This window comes from Durio zibethinus, chromosome 2 (assembly GCF_047325235.1).
Source record: "Durio zibethinus cultivar Kanyao isolate XHJ-2024 chromosome 2, ASM4732523v1, whole genome shotgun sequence".
Taxonomy (NCBI): Eukaryota; Viridiplantae; Streptophyta; class Magnoliopsida; order Malvales; family Malvaceae; genus Durio; species Durio zibethinus.
Window position 1 is genome coordinate 837408 of NC_143163.1, and position 18751 is coordinate 856158.

The window sequence follows — 18751 nt, forward strand, 5'->3', positions numbered from 1 at the left end:
ATCGAATATTTATCAAACCATTTGAAAACTTAAAAAACCTTCAAACCAGTTAAGGCAAGAAAAAGCTAAACTCATTAAAAATTCAATAAATTTTAATAATGTTAATACATTATTTTTAATAAATTTTAATAATATAGAGCGAAATTTCATGATTAAAAACAAGTAAACCAATGCCAATTCAAATATAACAATCTTAATTTTTTTTTACAAAACAAAACATACCATACTAGTGTCAATGTTAGTAAAAACATTTTCCTACAAACACCATATACTTACTAATTTTGAGCTTATCCTCAAATGATGGGGCTTTTAGGGTGATTGAAATAAGTTGAAACACTCAACTTCATTGGTTTACGCTCGACTTTAGCTTGAAATTTGCAAGTTTCGTGGACATTGTGCTTTTGCTTCTTGGCTATAATAATCAAAAAGAGAAATTAAATAAAAAAAAAAACAAAAAAACAAAAAACTTCAGAGTAAATTCAGAAGCAGGGAACATAGAGAGAATTATCGATCATGTCTAACGCCAACGAACAAACTTCCACACAGGGACAAAGCCAGAAGAATGAAATGCTGGAAGGGCTACCATTAGAGAACAGCCCTTACCTCAAGTACCAGAATTTGGAGGATTACAAGCGCAAGGGCTACGGCACCGAAGGACACTTGGGTGTAAAGGAAAACCAAGGCGAAAGTGGCAGCACTGATGGCCCTACGCTTTCCGGGGCTGCATTGGCCGATGCTAATAAGATCATCCTCACCAATGCTTCCAGAAAAGAGGGTGCTGCATCGCCCGGAAAACTAGCCTCTCATTCCTAACACATGGCCTGTCGCAACGTAATATAGCAAAGTTTCTGGCCCCTCAACATTAATTTTGTTCTTCTCCCTTGTAGTTTTATTTTTAATATACATAAAAAATAATATATTAATCTGCTGATAATTTCCATGGGAGAGCAATCCCCCACAAATTCCCTCCTCATAACTCTAAAAAATTTCCACTCCCCACTCTTTTCGGCCTTGTAGAACTGTTGGAGGAGATGCAGCAGAAAGTGCAAAATTATTAGACCCCTGCTTAACATTGGAATTAGAGGAATCACCATGACATGTTTTTCCTCAACTGCCAATCTGGTCAATAAATTGTACTCCAGTTTCTTGCTCACTTTGCGCGGGTAAGAGAGAGGATGATATTTATAAATGCTATCAGCTGACATGGAACTATGAGATTGTTCCCTCCAGGATTTCATAGATTAACTTCTTGACACGAGACTGTTTCAAGGAAGCCTCAGCAGGTGGAAACCAATTCATATTAAGCTTAAAAAAGGTCAAAGATAATATCTGAAAAGTTCTACAATACATTATGAAATCTTATCTACATTTTTCATATTATAAAGAAAAACAATTTTTTTGGGAGTTTTGAGTTCCAGGTGACGTACAAGTAAGATAGGACGGAAACAAAGTTGAGTAAGAGGACCATATTCAGAAATTCATAGTAGAAATCAAGTTATCAGTCAATGAATATGGCAGCAAGCAGAGACAACCCAGCAGTGATAACAAGTACAATGGAAAGTCATAAACAATAATATCCCTCTTGTAACATGAACAATATTGTACAAATTCAAGTCTTGTGGAAAGAAATGACAGTTGGAGGATCTTGTTACCTTAAAAGGACAGAAGTTAGTTGGTGCTTGAAGAAGACAGAGTTCCACATAATGCAGCAAGAAGAGAGGCCGCAGTCAAATGAATTTTCCTATTATGCCAGTTGAATCATACAGAAGAAAAGTAAAAAATAACGAACAACTAGTTTTGCAAATCTGAAAGGATGCTTTCTAATAAAACCACGTGACATAACATGCTAAGTGACACCAAAGAAGAAACAAGGCTATGCAAAAGTACAGTTCTTCATGTGCATTTCCTCAACCTCAATCCCCCAATAAAACTAAGCCCAGTGTGGGACTTTTAAAATTGGCCCCAAAACAACTTTCATTTGATGAGTGAGCATTTTTAAACACATAGCTTTCTTTTTCTTTTGGATGGGGGAAGTCAATGAAAGGGATATAAAGAGGAGATATACCTTTAAGGGGACAAACCACTGCCTCTCTATGCATCGCTTTCCACTCTTCAAACAAGTAACTATCATCTCATGATAAAGAAATGAGGAAACAATAATCAACAGTAAGATCTTTTAAAAGCTGAGAAATACTATTTCAAATAGAACAGACAATTTTAAGATAGACAGCTCCTTAAAATAACATATGCCAGATCATTTCCCCAACAATTTCTGTGTTTCTTCACTCTATTACTTTCACCGATAGACAAAACTTACGGATTAATATAAGACTGTGAAGGATATCATTATTAGGCCATAATCTGCAGAGGGCCAGAATTCCATGTTCTTTATCAGTTTAAAATCCAGCAAAATCCTCACAGTTCAGATCTACCTTAATAGCTACAATCTTTTGCAAGTTTAACACCAAAATCTTTAATTTCACAAAATGTTATGCAACGATTCTTTTCGTTTCTTTTCTTGTTCTTTCCCCTTCTGCTTAAAACTTATGCCGGGGACCCGAAAACCCGTTGGTGGCAAAAAGCCCGATGGTGAAAAGAGATGACATCTGAAAAACTAGAATATAGGACAAGAAGGAAAACATTCCAAAGGTAATCTCAAGTATAAAGTAAGGGGTTTGGACTCTTCGAAGACAGAGGAATGCTATACTAAAAGTCGGGAATGGACATCATGATTAGGTAAGTTTAATGGTGACTAGAGAAACTTGTCCAACAACAGTATAGCCCTGCAACAAGTACTAGAATAACACTTAATAAACCATTACATTTTTTTTTGGTATTTTAAGGAACTAAAACTTTGAGAGTATACTGTTTAGTCAGCCATTCAACAAAAGATTGTTACTAACGCAACAAACTTTACTTCCTCTTCCCATCTTAGGAGGAGCAACAAACTTAAAGCAGCTACACTGTTCTTTTAATGACAAGGCTGATTATTTGCTGTGACCATCACAAAATTAACCATTGGTTGATTAGAGCGTCTAATTTTACAACATTTGTACAATAAATGATTAAAGCCAATACGAGGAGAATACATGATGAGACCAACTTCCACTATTAGAATAAAACAGATCCATAAATACAGTTTTCCCCATGAACTCCCTTGCATAATCATAATGTATTTAAAAGTTCCAAGTCAATGGGGTACTTCTCTTTTCGATCAATGGTTTTCATTCATCAACAGTATGGTTTGAACCTTAAGAACTGTCAAATAAGTTAATGACAGATTTACAGGTATGCTACTATTTTCCTTTAAAACGGAGAGATTAAAGAAAATAATTATTTTCCAATGGAAGAACACTTGCTCGAGGAAAATAAAACAGATTGACCAGGTATGGACATAGGTGTAAAAGTACAATATTATTTTCCAATATTGCAAGCCATTAAGTTTCGCTTACAGTCCTCTGAAAGATTGTTTTTGCTCAAATATGCTAGAAAGATTGGAAAGTAAGCATAAAACTCAAACAAATTGAAACCAACTATTTTGTAATATTTTGGGTAATAATGCCAATGAAAACAAATACACACAAAAGACAAGAAAGGCCCCACAAGATTTTCGCTCTTAAGTCGCAAATAAAGCAATAGCATAGTTACTCCTTATGAAAGTAATCATGAAACAATTACCTCCGGAAAAGATTTTTAAGTCCAATGGGACTTCCTATAATTGAATTCATGTGCAAGATGCAAGAGACTTTAAGTAATCTTTCAGTTTCATCACCCGCAAGACAGCTGAAAAAAACGTAAAAGCGGAGATAGTCCTAGTTGCTACAATAAGCACAAACACTCCTTTAAGATCTTGCCTTTGAAATTAGCCACTTCACCAGGATAACAGATGACAATCAAACTCCAATGCAGACTGTCATTGAGATGAGTTCATAACTCATATTAGAGAGCTACATAGAGGATTGTTCTGTCACATCATTGAAAAAACATAGAGAGTTTATCACCTGTAGTTTACAGGTATGAAAAGGTAATCCTTTCCAAAGATATTTACCTTCCTTGTCCATTTACGAATACGTTGAAATGCTGCACTGGCTTGACAATCACTAGATAAATCTATATCCAGATCAACAAGCTTACAAAACAAAAAACCATTAAAAAAGTGGAACCTACAGTTGAATTTTATTCATCAAATATCTATCAATGAATCAGAACCAAACATCAATCCTTTTGAATCAGGAATAGAACCAACCTAGAAAAAAATGCAATAGTGTGGGATGTAAAACCAAGGGAAGGTTTCTCATTAACTCTCACAAGGCGATTAGACATTTATCATGATTAGAATGTTTAATCAGAGAGTTAACTTTTGATCCTTGAGATGGTAATTTCGATGATGTCCATTGTGTAAGCCCAGATCATCATTTTGAAAATTATAACGTACTAAATTTCTTGAGATGAAAGACATGAATTATGCTCCACAAATGTCAAAAGAACCATATGATTCTAAAACAATAGCAACAAGAGATTTCTAACATATACAATAGATATGAAAATTCAACTTCTAGAATAGCTATATAGATGTTTCAACTCCCTATCACTATTTCACATATGTATGTCATATATCAATCCTCAAGGTTGAACTAAAACTGGCACGTACAATCTATATATATATATATATATATATATATATAGATGTTTTGCACGTACAATTTTTTTATGGTTTAATTACATAGATTTAACCATTCATGTTACGACCCTGCAGCAAAAATGACGAATATGCCTTCATGGGACAAAATAAAAGGTTTTTTTTCAAAGCCATATTTTCTGAGTAAGTTTGAATATATATATATATATATATGTTTCTAAAACAATAGCAACAAGAGATTTCTAACATATACAATAGATATGAAAATTCAACTTCTAGAATAGCTATATAGATGTTTCAACTCCCTATCACTATTTCACATATGTATGTCATATATCAATCTTCAAGGTTGAACTAAAACTGGCACGTACAATCTATATATATATATATATATATATATATATATATATATAGATGTTTTGCACGTACAATTTTTTTACGGTTTAATTACATAAATTTAACCATTCATGTTACGACCCTGCAGCAAAAATGACGAATATGCCTTCATGGGACAGAATAAAAGGTTTTTTTTCAAAGCCATATTTTCTGAGTAAGCTTGAATATATATAGATATATATATATATATGCTTCTAAAACAATAGCAACAAGAGATTTCTAACATATACAATAGATATGAAAATTCAACTTCTAGAATAGCTATATAGATGTTTCAACTCCCTATCACTATTTCACATATGTATGTCATATATCAATCCTCAAGGTTGAACTAAAACTGGCACGTACAATGGATTGATATATGACATACATATGTGAAATAGTGATTGTGAAATAGTGATAGGGAGTTGAAACATCTATATAGCTATTCTAGAAGTTGAATTTTCATATCTATTGTATATGTTGGAAATCTCTTGTTGCTATTGTTTTAGAAGCATATATATATATATATATATATATATATATATATATATATATATATATTCAAGCTTACTCAGAAAATATGGCTTTGAAAAAAAACCTTTTATTCTGTCCCATGAAGGCATATTCGTCATTTTTGCTACAGGGTCGTAACATGAATGGTTAAATCTATGTAATTAAACCGTAAAAAAATTGTCTCATTCCACAGAAATAGGAAATTACAATAGGAGAAAGGGACTAGATGCATAATAAGAACAAGAATCAAAGCTATACAACCAAAAAAAAAAGTCTAACCAAGTAATATACACAAGATCACCATTTTCTCTATTAAGGGTGAAGAGAGAGGAAAACAACACATGTGATTGGACAAAATTAAAAGCATATATATTATACAAGAAAACATCTACATTAAAAACTGATAATAACTTGATAATAAACTAAGCCAAAAAAAAACTTACTCAGAAACAGTATTCCATATATCCTGCCTTTCAGACCAACAAGGATCACAAACTGAAAATTGCAACAAATCAATGGCTGCAGCAACTAAGAAAATCCTAAACCTACTCCATACCTTTGAAGTCAAGATCAATTTGTCTGTTTTCATTTTGCCAAGCTACTAAAAAGGAAAAAAGGTTATTAATAAACATACATATAAATGTTAGATAGATACAGAAGTTAAAAGATTTAAGAAGGAAAGAAACACTGAAAAAGAAGTGTCACATATATATTGATTGATACAAGGGAAATACATATACCCATAAACCAATTCAAGATAAAATATCCTATTAAAAGATTATGCAAAGGCATAATAAAAAAAAAAAAAAGAAATGAAAAATAGCAATAACAATAACAACCCACATGGATGTTCTGTAACTTCCGGCTCAAGTTCAATTATTCCATTGCTAGTTTCCTTTTGTTTGGTCCAGCTGCAATCTGCAACTAGAGAATAAGAAGACACAAAATGGTTGAACGGCTATATATTACACAAGAAAACATGGATAAAAGAAGTACAAATGACAGTAAGCATAAACCCACTCCATACCTTTGACATCAATATCAATTGGCCTGTTGCTAATTTCATTTTTGCCAAGCTACTAAAAAGGAAAGAAATAGGCTGTAAATAAATATGCATATAAATATTACTTTGATACAAAAGTTAAAGGATTTAAGAAGGAAAGAAACACTGAAAAGGAAATGTAACAAAATTTTGTGTGATATAATGGAAATGCATTTTCCTAGAAACCAACTCAAGATCAAATATCATAGAAAAAAATTATGCAAAACATAAACAAAAAAAAAAAGAAAGAAATGAAAAATAGCAATAACAACCCACATTGACGTTCTGTAACTTCAGAATCAAGTTCAACCGGTCCATTGCTAACTACCTTTCGCTTAGTCTTGCTGCAATCTGCAACAGCTATTACACAAGAAATCATGGATAAAAGGGAAAAAGTGACAGTAAGCCCAAACCTACTCCATACCTTCAAAGTCAGGATCAATTACTAATTTCATTTTGCTAGGCCATTGCAAAGGATAGCAAAAGGTTATTAAATCAACATACACGTACATATTTCATAGATACAAAAGTTAAAGGCAATTAACAGAGAAGTCAACAAAATTGAATGCAATAAGTTATGGTGCGTTTGTTAGCCAGAAAATGTAAAAAGGAAAAACAAAGTGTTCCATGTTTCTTTTCCTGTTCAAATGCCACCATTTCTCTTCCACATAGATTTTCATCAAACAAACAAACATAATCATATCAAACAACATGGAGGCAAAACAACTGAAAAAAAAAAAAGAAACAAAAAAGTTTCAGTAGAAAAAAAAAAAGAGAAAATGATATGAAATTTGAATAAACCAAACGGTAATATTTTTTTTCACTTCCTGCTAAAACATTCAAAGCACGCTAGATATATCAATATTAAAATTATTACATTTTCCTGCACTTTCTCGGCCACCAAACAGCAAATCTCTAAAGGATTAAAGTCAACAGATAGACAAAGAGAAAAAAAATTACAGCATTGAAGAGGATGAAATTAGAATAAAATAAACGGCGGCATTTTTTCACTTCCTTCTAAAACGTTCAAAGCACGCTGGATATATAAAAATTCATATTATCACACTTTCCCGCACTTTCTCGGCCATCAAACATATAAACCACGAAAGGATTAAAGTCAACAGATAGAAAAAGAGAAAGAAGGTTACAGCACTGAAGAAACTTGTATTTGTTGGTTGGAGAAACTCCCTTGCAGCATTCTTAAACTTTCCAAGAATCTTCTCGGACTCCCTCTTGTCCTCGTTGGCAAAGCCAAACAAGTCGAGCCGCTTGATGACTAGCCCCCCGACTCATTATCACACCGCCCTTCGATTACCAAATCTAATCAACCGAAAAATGAGAATTTTGTTTGGTTACTAGGAGTGCGTATAAATACGAGCAGTTTCTTGCGGGAGAAGGAGCAAAGAAACGGTCAAAAAATAAGACGAATTTGTAACCCATTTTCTTGTGGGACCCACTTCCAAGCAGTTTCTTGCAGAGAAAGAAAGACCAAGGCAACGGTCAAAAAGTAAAAGGATTTTTTGACCGATTGTTAAGTGGGACCCATACCCAACTCTTCAGTTAATATATGAAACTAGTTAAAGTAACCGATTTTCTAGTGCGTGTGGTTCAAACAAAACTAGTCAAAGTAAGTTAATAAATGAAGTTTCATAAAATTGTGTCCTGTTATCTGTGTACTTATTCTCACTTGATTATACGTGAATAGAAAGAGATTAAAATTTCAAGCATACATGAAATAAAAATGATATCTTTGATTTTTTGAAAGCTTAAGAAAATAAAAAAATTTACATCACACACGTTGAAAACATCGATTTTAGTTTTATTCATATAAATAATCAAATTAATAGATTTATAAATATATAATTAAAATTTTTGATTAAAATTAAAATCAAACTTTTTATATATTCAATAAACCTTAAAATTTTTCATTTATGCATTTTTTAAAATGCTCAAAGCTTTTTGAAATTAGATATCCAAAGATATTTTAATCCTCTTGAAAATAAATATTCAATAATTTTTAAAATTTTTCAAAAATAAATATCCAAAAATCTTTAAAATTTTTTGGATATTTATTTTCAAAAAAATTTAACAGCTTTTAGAATATAAATATTTAAAAAGTTCAATTCCAAAAAATAAAGAGAGAAAAAAATGGTAAGAATGAAAAATAGAAAATAGAGAGTAAGATGTATTTAATAAAAATAAAAAAATGAGTTTTGGATATGAGATATATATAAAAATGGGAGATATATATAAAAATGAGTATGTAAAGGGAGCGCAAATAGAATTTCCCAATTTTAAAAACGTGATTTGACTTTCAATAACTCTAAAATCTTCCTACATCCTCACTCTCAAAATGTCCACGTCACACAGATCCATCCCTTTTTTGAGAACCTTATAGCCAAAAAGACCCAAACCCAAGCCGTGACGTACATGTCCCGACCAGGAGACGGAGCCCCAAGAACCGTGAACCTAATCCCAAGTGATGGAATCGGACCATTAGTGACGAATGCGGTGTAACGAGTGATGGAAGCAATGCACACCCTAATTTATTTTGAAAAGTACGAAGTTCACGACTACATAACAAGTGTGCCGTAGAATTGCCAATTAGACATGAAAACGTGATATTATAGTATTCACTGTCTCTCTTTGTACATTTTTTGTGAAACAAAAATTATACAAAGATGTAGATACCTATTTAAAACTCAATTCGACTCCTATTTTTTTGTGTTTAAGATTTGATCAAGGCTCATCTAAGCAGAAACTAAACAACTTTGAAAATGAATAAATAAGGCTCCTCTAATCAGAGGCTCAACGACTTTAGAAAGATAAACAAAGCTCCTCTAATCAGAGGTATTTTTTTTTGTTTTGTTTTTTTTTATTTTTTTTTATCAAAGCTCCTCTAAGTAGAGGCTCAACGACTTAAAAAAATAAATGAATTCTCTAAGCAGAAACACCATAACTTCAAAAATAAATGCTCCTCTAAACAGAGGCACCATCACTTTAAAAAGTAAATTGCTCCTCTAAATAGAGGCAACCACGACTTTGAAAAATAAATTGCTCCTTTAAACAAAGGCACCACGACTTTGAAAAGTAAATTGCTCCTCTAAACAGAGGCATCACAACTTTGAAAAGTAAATTGCTCCTCTAAATAGAGGCAACCACAATTTTAAAAAATAAATTGTTCCTCTAAACAGAGGCACCACGACTTTGAAAAGTAAATTGCTCTTTTAAATAGAGGCAACGAAACTTTGAAAAGTAAATGGTTCCTTGACAATCATGTCCAAATGAGTTATAGATCGTGATTGAAGAAATTTTGTAATGGGAACTGAAAGATTCACAATTTGAGTTCACATTCATAGGTTCAGATTCATAAGAACCTTTCAACTTCGTAAGAATTTACGGATTGATTCTCAAAATTTTAATTTCATTCAAATTTGCAAGATCTCAAGATTTGTATTTGCAACTTGGAAGACTCGCATTAAAGTTCCTCATTTGAATTTTGGAGATTCACATCCAAAAGTTCAAGGCTTTTTTTTCAAAGATTCTCATTTGGCAAACTTGGAATTCATATCCAAAAATCTAAAGCTTTTCATTTGAATTTTGGAGATTCACATCCAAAAATTTAAAGCTTCTCATTTGAGTTCAAAAGCTCACATGCAATAAAACTTAGAGTTTCGCATCTAAGTTCAAAGGTTCTCATTTAAAACATTAAAAACTCATATCCCAAAAAATGAAGCTTTGTATTTTAGAGATTCACATCCAAAAGTTCAAAACTTTTCATTTGTTCGAAGATTCACATTCGACGAACTTTAAGGTTTCACTTCTCAAAGATTTTTATTTTGAAACTCAAAGATTCTCATTTAAGTTCTCAAAAATTCTCATTAAAATATTCACAATTTTTTTTTCAAGTGGCTCAACAATTTGCATGAATGAATGTTATGGCCAAAGATGCAAATGCCTTCTTAATGATGCAAATGCGATAACCTATATTCTCATAGTACCATGCATGTCTATACAAAGTTTAATTCATCAAATTATATGCATGTACTATTCAAACGACGATGCCACCATGATGCATGTAATGCGAATGTCTATGTAACAAAATTTTAAATAATTGTGGTGATATGGCTCTCAAAACTCCACCATTTCACATGTCTTCCTTATTCAGTTTCTCAATATTTTGGAACAAGTTTCATCAATCGATCATCACTTGACCACCATTCATGGACTTCTCAGCACTAACAAATATCACAACAAGTTTCATCCATCATCACTGAGTCATTACTCATATGTGTCTCAGTATTAACCATTTCAAATCAAACTTTGTCCACGGATTATTTTCATCATTCAATCATAACTTGCAAGTCATATCGATCAATTCATCTTTATACTCATCACTTGGTTATACCACTTTTCAAGATTTACCCCATCTTCATTTTATTGTCCAATCATGTTCTTCATTTGGTCACATCATATATCCTTCCAAATCATCTCTTTTAGGTTTCTACCATTTCTTCATTTTGTTACCACCATCATCTTAGATTTCTTTTTCAATGAATGCAAGACTCTTTTAAGCACATATTCATTCATTCATTATCATTTCAATTCTTGATAAATACAATGCAATCAAGTATTTTTTTAATTCATTCTAGGGGTGTAACAATAAGAGAACACAAGGTGAATTATGGTAAAGATAATTAATGAAGATCTATTTTGATACAAAATAAATAAGAAAGGAAATAAATTGGATACATGTTATTGGGATGAATGGTATGTCCAAACGATGAAGATTTAGACAATTCTCAACATTAATCTAGGATTCATTTTTAAAAACTCATTTCATTTACTGTTGAAGTCATTTTGAGCTTGGCAAACTTTACCCCATCTTTGAGGGATCTTCAAATATCTTTGATCTTTCATCTATGTAAACCATTTGACCTGGATCTTTTTCTACCAAAATCACCCTTTCAAGTTTTCAATTTAAAGCTCTTTTTTCATTTTCTCATTTTTTCTTCTTTCTTTCTTTTTTTTTTCTCTATTTTTTCTCTTTTTTGTCATCATCTTTTTTTTTCTCATTTTTCATCCATTGTTGATATCTTTCACACATTCAACTTTAGAGCAATGTAGCATGATTCCATTGTTTCATCATGAACATTCCTTCGCTCAACATATGATCATTCAAGTTAAGCATTCACACTTGATCCAAATGGGCTTTTCAAGGTTGTAATGTAGGTCAAAGTGAGGGGTCATAAAAGAAATGGATATAATAAGCTCAAAACATATATTAAAAAAGTTCAAGATCGAAGGATCATTTGATGCAACTTGGCATTTTACCCCCATATCATTTCACTATTTTTTCTTTCTTCACACAAAAGATTCTCATTACTTTACCCCAAATCATGTGTGGCATTTTTTTCTTTTATTTTTCTTTCTCTTTCCATCTTTGAGACCTTTTGTAATTTTTTTTTCAAAAATTACCCTCAAGTGTAGAGGGGATCCTTGGTTGGGGTTCTTTAAAAAAAAAATCATAATAGGCTCAAAGGGGTAGCAATAAATGGTTTTTCGAGTGGTAAAAGAAAGATGGCCATTTTTCATCTCAATTGTGAATACTTTTCTTGAACGTCATCTATTGAACAAAGCTCATGAACCTATATAAAAAATTACACATCTTTAAGACATATCTATCTCACCTCTGATAACAACTTACTTTTTTACTCAAATTATCTTCTCATATTAATGTGGATGAGTTCTCAAAATTAAATCTCAAAATTATTGTTATTATTATCTAAAATATTCATCATCTGAAATTTAAGAATGGGAGTATAAAGTTATAAAAGGTAACAGAGCATGGAGTAATGGTCGAGTGAAAGAGAAAAATGTAATGAAATGCATTAACTTGCCTTTATTAGAATGATAACAAGTGAAGTCATATTGCAAAAAGAAATCTAACATTACTCGAAAAAAAATCCTAAAATGACAAAAAAAAAAAAAACTTTCTACCAGCCTTATCTCTATTCTTTAAAATTGTCCCCATATATGATCAGGTGAAGAATCTCTATTGACATCTTGCCCCTCAATTCATTGTGACTCTCCAAACTTTTTCTGACCAATGTGTTCTTGACTTTCACTCAGAGTGCTAACATTAGGTGTTGTTGCTTTTCCTTGATCAAAACCTACCATTCCATCATTGATCAATCGTTGTATCTTATGATTTAAAGCAATGTAATTTTCAGTAGAATGGTCAGTAATTCCATAGTGTTAGTCGCAATGAGCTGTAGGATCATACCACTTAGGATAGGGTGGTTTAAGCGGCTCCACATGGCTGGAGATAATCAAATGGCTATTATAAAGTTCTCGATATAACTCCATATAAGTCATAGAGATTAGATTAAATACAGATTTCTCTCGAGTAATCCGTTGCTCTCGTGAACCACTTGCTGGGTTAGTAAGACGAATTTGGGCTCTTGCAAGAGCTTGAATGTTAAAACTATATGTAAGATCTTGATCGGTATGTGGATGAATAAGGTGGTTGTGAAACTAGCTGGTATGGGTAGGATGAAGCATTATTCATAGCAAGATAGTACAGAGAGTAATCTTAGGGTGGATAAGGTTGGTAACCTCTGAATTGTTGTCTATCAAAGCTCACAGCTTGAGCTTCAGTTTCTTTTTTTTTTATACCTTCTTAGTTTTTTATGGCACTTTCCATTTTTGATGGCACTTTCAACTTACCATTTTTTATGGCACTTTCAATAATTTCTTCAGATATCATCATGTCGATAAAATTTTTTGTTACATTCCCTATCATCTTTTCATAATAGGGAGATTTCAAAATGCTGACAAATAATACTGTAGTTTCTTTCTCAGTCAAAGAAGGTTGTACTTGAAAAGCAATATCCTTCCACCTCTAGGCATACTCTTTAAAAGTTTCATTGGTCTTTTTTTTTAAGTTTTGTAAAGACAAACGATCAGGGACCAAATCGATAATATATCGATATTGACTGATGAAGTCATGAGCCATATCGCTCCAAGAACGAATGCGGGTTCTGTCCAGCTGAACATACCACCTGGCCGCTAAGCCTGTAAGGCTATCCTGAAAGACATGCATCAAGAGTTTTTCATCATAAGCATGAGCTGCCATCTTTCTATAATACATGATGATGTCAGTTTTGAGGTATTTCGTACCATCATATTTTTTAAATTCTGGTACTTTAAACTTATGAGGAATGACCACATCAGAGATTAAACAAAGCCCAACAGCATCAACTAAATCATAGAAATCAAATCCTTTCATAGCCCGTAGCCTTTGTTCTAGTATACTAATCTTGAAGCTTTTCTGAGTTTCCACTCTTATATTTTTTTTCTCATTCTCTTTTAAATCATTTAGATCAAAAATTAGTTCTACTGTCTTTCCAGTAAAGACAGGATTTATATAGCTATTATAATACCCTAGGTTGAAAGCTGACGGTATTCCAGGATATGTTAGATATGTGAAGTGTTACGGTGGAACCTCTTGAGCAGACTAGGCTTGAGGTGGGCCAAAACTTGAAGGATACAAAGGGTCAGCCACTTCTTGCAATGAGGGAACTTGTTAGCTTGTATCTTCTTCAACTCTTTTTCACTTATTCAGCTTATTAAGAACATCCAGAATCTTGTTTGACTCACTTTCAATCTTCTCCTGTGCTTTTTCTATCTTTTCAAATCTGTGAGAATTTTTTTGCTCCATTTGTCTGGTTCTGGACCTTATGTTGTATCGATGGGCAGGGTTCTCACTAGATGGAGCTATCCTTGAACCTTTAGCACCATAATTATGATTAAAAATGTTATGCTATGCTTTATGTATGATGCTTTGATGCACGAATGAAATGTATATTTTTTTGAATGAAATCTAATATGAAATGGATGTAAATGATTGTGTTAAAACATGATCATAAAAGTAATGCAGATGCATAAAATCAGATAAACAACATAGTTAGTTTCATGGATGAAATGAAAGTGATACTGATGCATAATGTTACATATGATAATGAAAATGATGCATAAAGTCAGACAATCAAAATGATTAGATAAACACCCTTTTTGTGTCTTAATTTCAGGGTATATCTATCATTGGGTAGAAAGGGCTCTATCCTAGGTTTAGGCACTTCTAAGGTTCACTATATGTGGTTTAAGGTTAAAATTCTAAAGGTCTCCAAATTGCTCCTTACATCATTGTCCATCACAGACTAGTAAGGCACCCTAATCTTCACCCATTACAGGCTACAAGTGGAAAATGTTTAATTTGAATGGGAGTATTTCACTAGCCACTGCGGAGACATTAAACCTCACGAAAGCAATAGGTACTTTACTCCCTCATAGAGGGACGGAGCTCAGGTATAGAGCTCATGTTATGTATATGCATATGCATATGAATGACATAATTAATAAAGTAAATAAACATGAATGAATAAAAAAATATATACAAAAAGTTTAATTTTATTAGGCTTTTGGATAACACAAATTTACTTGCTGGCTTGACTCTCAAATTTTCCAGTGGAGTCACCAAGCTGTCATAATATCTAGATTCGAAGATCTATCGCTAGACATTGACTTAAGGAGTCGCCACCAATCTTTTTTATCTAGGTGTGATTGACCACCTAAAGAATCTATTCTTTCAAAAAACACCTAAATTTAAAGGTCCCTAAGAGAGTAGGTTCGGGTCTACTAACCAGAACAGGGTTCGAAAGTTCGATTACATGTGAAGAAGTTTATAGCAACCCCACAACGCCCATCAAAAGATGGTACCAGCTTAATTTTGTGTTATCCAACAAGCCTTAAAATTTTACCAAGTAATTAGTTATTGAAAATTATTCTCAATTGACTCTAATACTTTTAGCAAAAAATTGAAAAAATTCTCTCACCTCAGGAGTATGCAAGAAAACTACTGTTTCATTTGCAGAGGCTCCATTGTCGGATTATTTAAAAAAAATAAAAAAGAAAAAAAAATGACTGCTTTTATGTAGGAAAAATTGATACTTTCAATTTTTCCCCAAAATATTTTTTGAAACTTTAATTTCAAGGAAAATTGATACTTTCAACTTTTCCTCAAAATCTTTTTTTTTTTAGAATTTATTTTTTAAGGAAAATTAATACTTTCAACTTTTCCTCAAAACCATTTTTTGAAATTTTTTTTTTTTAAGAAAAATTGAAACTTTCAACTTTTTTCTAAAAATATTTTTTGGAAAGCTTGTTTTCAAAGAAAATTGATACTTTCAACTTTTTCTCAAAACTTTTTTTTTGAAAATTTATTTTTAAGAAAAATTGATACTTTCAACTTTTTTCTAAAAATATTTTTTTGGAAAGCTTGTTTTCAAGGAAAATTGATACTTCTAACTTTTCTCCAAAAATATATATTTTTTGATTTTATTTAAAGAAAATAAAATAAATAAAACAAAATGAAAATAAAAATAAAAAAGTAAAATAAAAATAAAATAAAGATAAAAATAAAAGAATATAAAACAAATCTAATCTAATAATAATAATAATAATAATAAATATATAAATATATATAAAAAAAAACTTGGAATGGCTCGGCTGATGGCTCGGCTCGACTTGAGGAAGAAAAATGGCTCGGAACAGCGGCTCAAGGGTGTTGGCTCGGCTAGACTAACGGCTCGGAGAGGCGAACCACGCGCGGGTTAAAAGAGGGTCAACGCTCGGGTCGGGTGGGATCTTGACAAAACGCGCGGATTTTCTAAGTTACTTAACACAGAAACGACGTCATTTTGGGAGGGTATATAAGGCTGATTCTTTCATTTTTTTAACAGATCGAGCCTTCTCTCTCTCTCTTTTCCTTTCTTTTCTCTCCCTTCTCTCTAAAATTCCTGAAAAACTTCGATTGAATTTTCACCGGATTCTAGAAATTTTACTAGAATCTGAGTTTTTCACCGAAAGTTCATCGAAAAGTTGGTCGGTTTCTGGGAATTCTCACCGAAAATTGGACAGCTGGCCGAAAACTTCAAAATTGGTCGGAATAGTCATCGAAAAATTCAACCTTCGCCGAAAAATTCAACCGAAATCTGAAAATTTTCCAAAAATTTTCAAAAAAAAAATTTACAAAAAAATCTCCAAAAATTTCTCACCTATTCCTAAAGCTATTCTAATGCCTCTAAACCCTTTTTCAGCTTTTAAATCTCTTCTGTTTGCTTTTTTCTCTTAGTCAGTAACTTTTTTTTTTGTATTTTTTTCTTTGATCCGAGGATCTTTTTATAGGGATTAATCAGAAAAGTTTCTGATCAATCCCAACTCCTCTTTGGATCGAAATTCAATCATTGAATTCAATATGGACTCTGATTGAATCCCAATCCAATCTTCAGTCGAAAAAAAAGAAATAAAAAAAAATCAAATAATAAAAAATATTAATAAATAAATAATCAGATAAACCAAAAAATTAACAGATAAATTAATTATAATCTATAATCAGATAAATATATATAAATATTAACAGAAATAATAATAATAATAATAATAAAGATATATATTAATAAATAGTAATAATAAATAAGTAAATAAGAAATACTTAAAAGATAAAGAAAAATATATATAAAATAAAAATAAAATATAAAATATAAAATATAAAAATAATAAAAAAAATAAAGTAGAACAACCCATTTGGACCAAGCCCAATTGATCCGAAACTGGACCAAATTGGGTTTCTACAGTATTCATAAAAAACACTAAAAGGGAATACTCGGGTCTCAAACATAAGGTTGTGTTTTGTGTTGTTAAGAGCCTTAAGCCAAGTAACTAAGTATTATTGATTGCTTTTTGTGTGAAAATTTGAAGATTTTCTTATTGGGTAATTTGGCTATTCTATGGTGTAGGTGATAACAAAGTTTTGTTCGAGTGGATTGCAAAGTATGCATTTGAATATGCTTATCTAAGTAATCGAAAAAAGGTTACTGCTGTTCATAAGGCCAACATTATGAAACTGGCTAATGGGTTGTTTTTGGAGTCTTGCCGAGAAGTTGCAACTAAAAATCCAAGTATCTAAGTATAATGAAATTATTGTGGAGAATTACTATATGCAACTTGTTTCGATCGTATGTGAATATGTAATATTTTTTTCTGTTTTATAGTTCATCTTTTAATATGAACTCATCGGCCGCTTCATGGCTTGTTGATCGTTGATGTTTACACATGATATCATATATGTAATTGAATTAGTGTCTTGATCTTTCCCCTTCAGTACACATTGATATTTGACACTTATAATAAAATTTTTAAGACATTTATTGGAAAATGGTCATTTGAAAAGAATGTACGTCTTAGTCTTTACAAATAGTAAAAAGTATCTTGAAAAAAAAAATCTTCTGGAAGCAAAAAAAATCACATATATAAGTGGTACCCATTTGCACCTCTTTATAACTGAATTTTTAACAACACAGAATAGACTTCTTTTTGCCTCTTTGCGTTTAATCTATCAAGAAGTTTGCCTTTTGCGTTTCTAAGATATATGTGACCAATCAACCACCCTCTCTTCTCTTTAAACAATGGCCAAATAAAAAAAAAAGCAAAGGAAAATGGGGTTCTCGCCATTTTGGCTCGAGAAAGGTTAAAGTTATAAACCTTAAGAATAGAAGTAGGAGGGAAGATTGCCTCTATTGTCCTCGTCATCCCAATAGAGAATGGACACGTACTGAGATGATTTTCTTGGTTTTTGTTCTCTTAATAATACTATTTATTATACTCATTTTCTTCTATCTTCTGTTTTCCTAATAATGATGGGTGGTATGATTTGCTAGTACTAGTGTGAGTTTTCAGTGTTCTTCTATATGTGTTTTCTCTCTTTTGCTTTAGTCTTTTCTTTCTCTTTTATTTGTCAAGATCCACGCATCCATGTTTTTTGTCAACCTGTCAATTTTTCTTATGGGTTTTCTCTTTTTCTTGTGGGTTTTTTCTTTTAAGAACTTTTCTTATGGGTTTTCTCTTGTGTAAACTAAAAGAGTTAAACAACTTACAATAACCTTTGTTTATGCTTTTTTGGCCTAAGGTTTTTCTAAGGTTAATCTTGAATTTCATCTCTTTGGATTTGGAAATGTCATGCATCTTTGTGTTTGGCCTTATTCTATTTTCTTTCAGAGTAATGGGTTTTTGGCTTTGTGTTTGTTCTCTTTTTCTTTCCCCGTCTTTAAGTTTTGCTA

The 18751-nt window shown here is 31.8% G+C and overlaps 1 long non-coding RNA gene across 23 annotated transcripts; it reads right to left on the reverse strand.

The window, feature by feature from the left end:
• Positions 1-150: 150 nt before the first annotated feature.
• On the reverse strand, positions 151-8032 carry LOC111308593 (uncharacterized). Of its 23 annotated transcripts, XR_016328009.1 has the most exons (10): positions 7721-8014; positions 6849-6932; positions 6558-6609; positions 6374-6454; positions 5974-6131; positions 3679-4129; positions 2066-2124; positions 1653-1741; positions 604-1260; positions 151-412 (listed from the first exon to the last, which is right to left on the reverse strand). It is a non-coding gene; the product is annotated as an uncharacterized LOC111308593 (long non-coding RNA). The 23 variants fall into 23 exon arrangements; XR_016327997.1 differs by having other exon boundaries at positions 5974-6128; positions 6558-6606; positions 6849-8032; XR_016327995.1 differs by having other exon boundaries at positions 6558-6606; positions 6849-8032.
• Positions 8033-18751: the final 10719 nt, after the last annotated feature.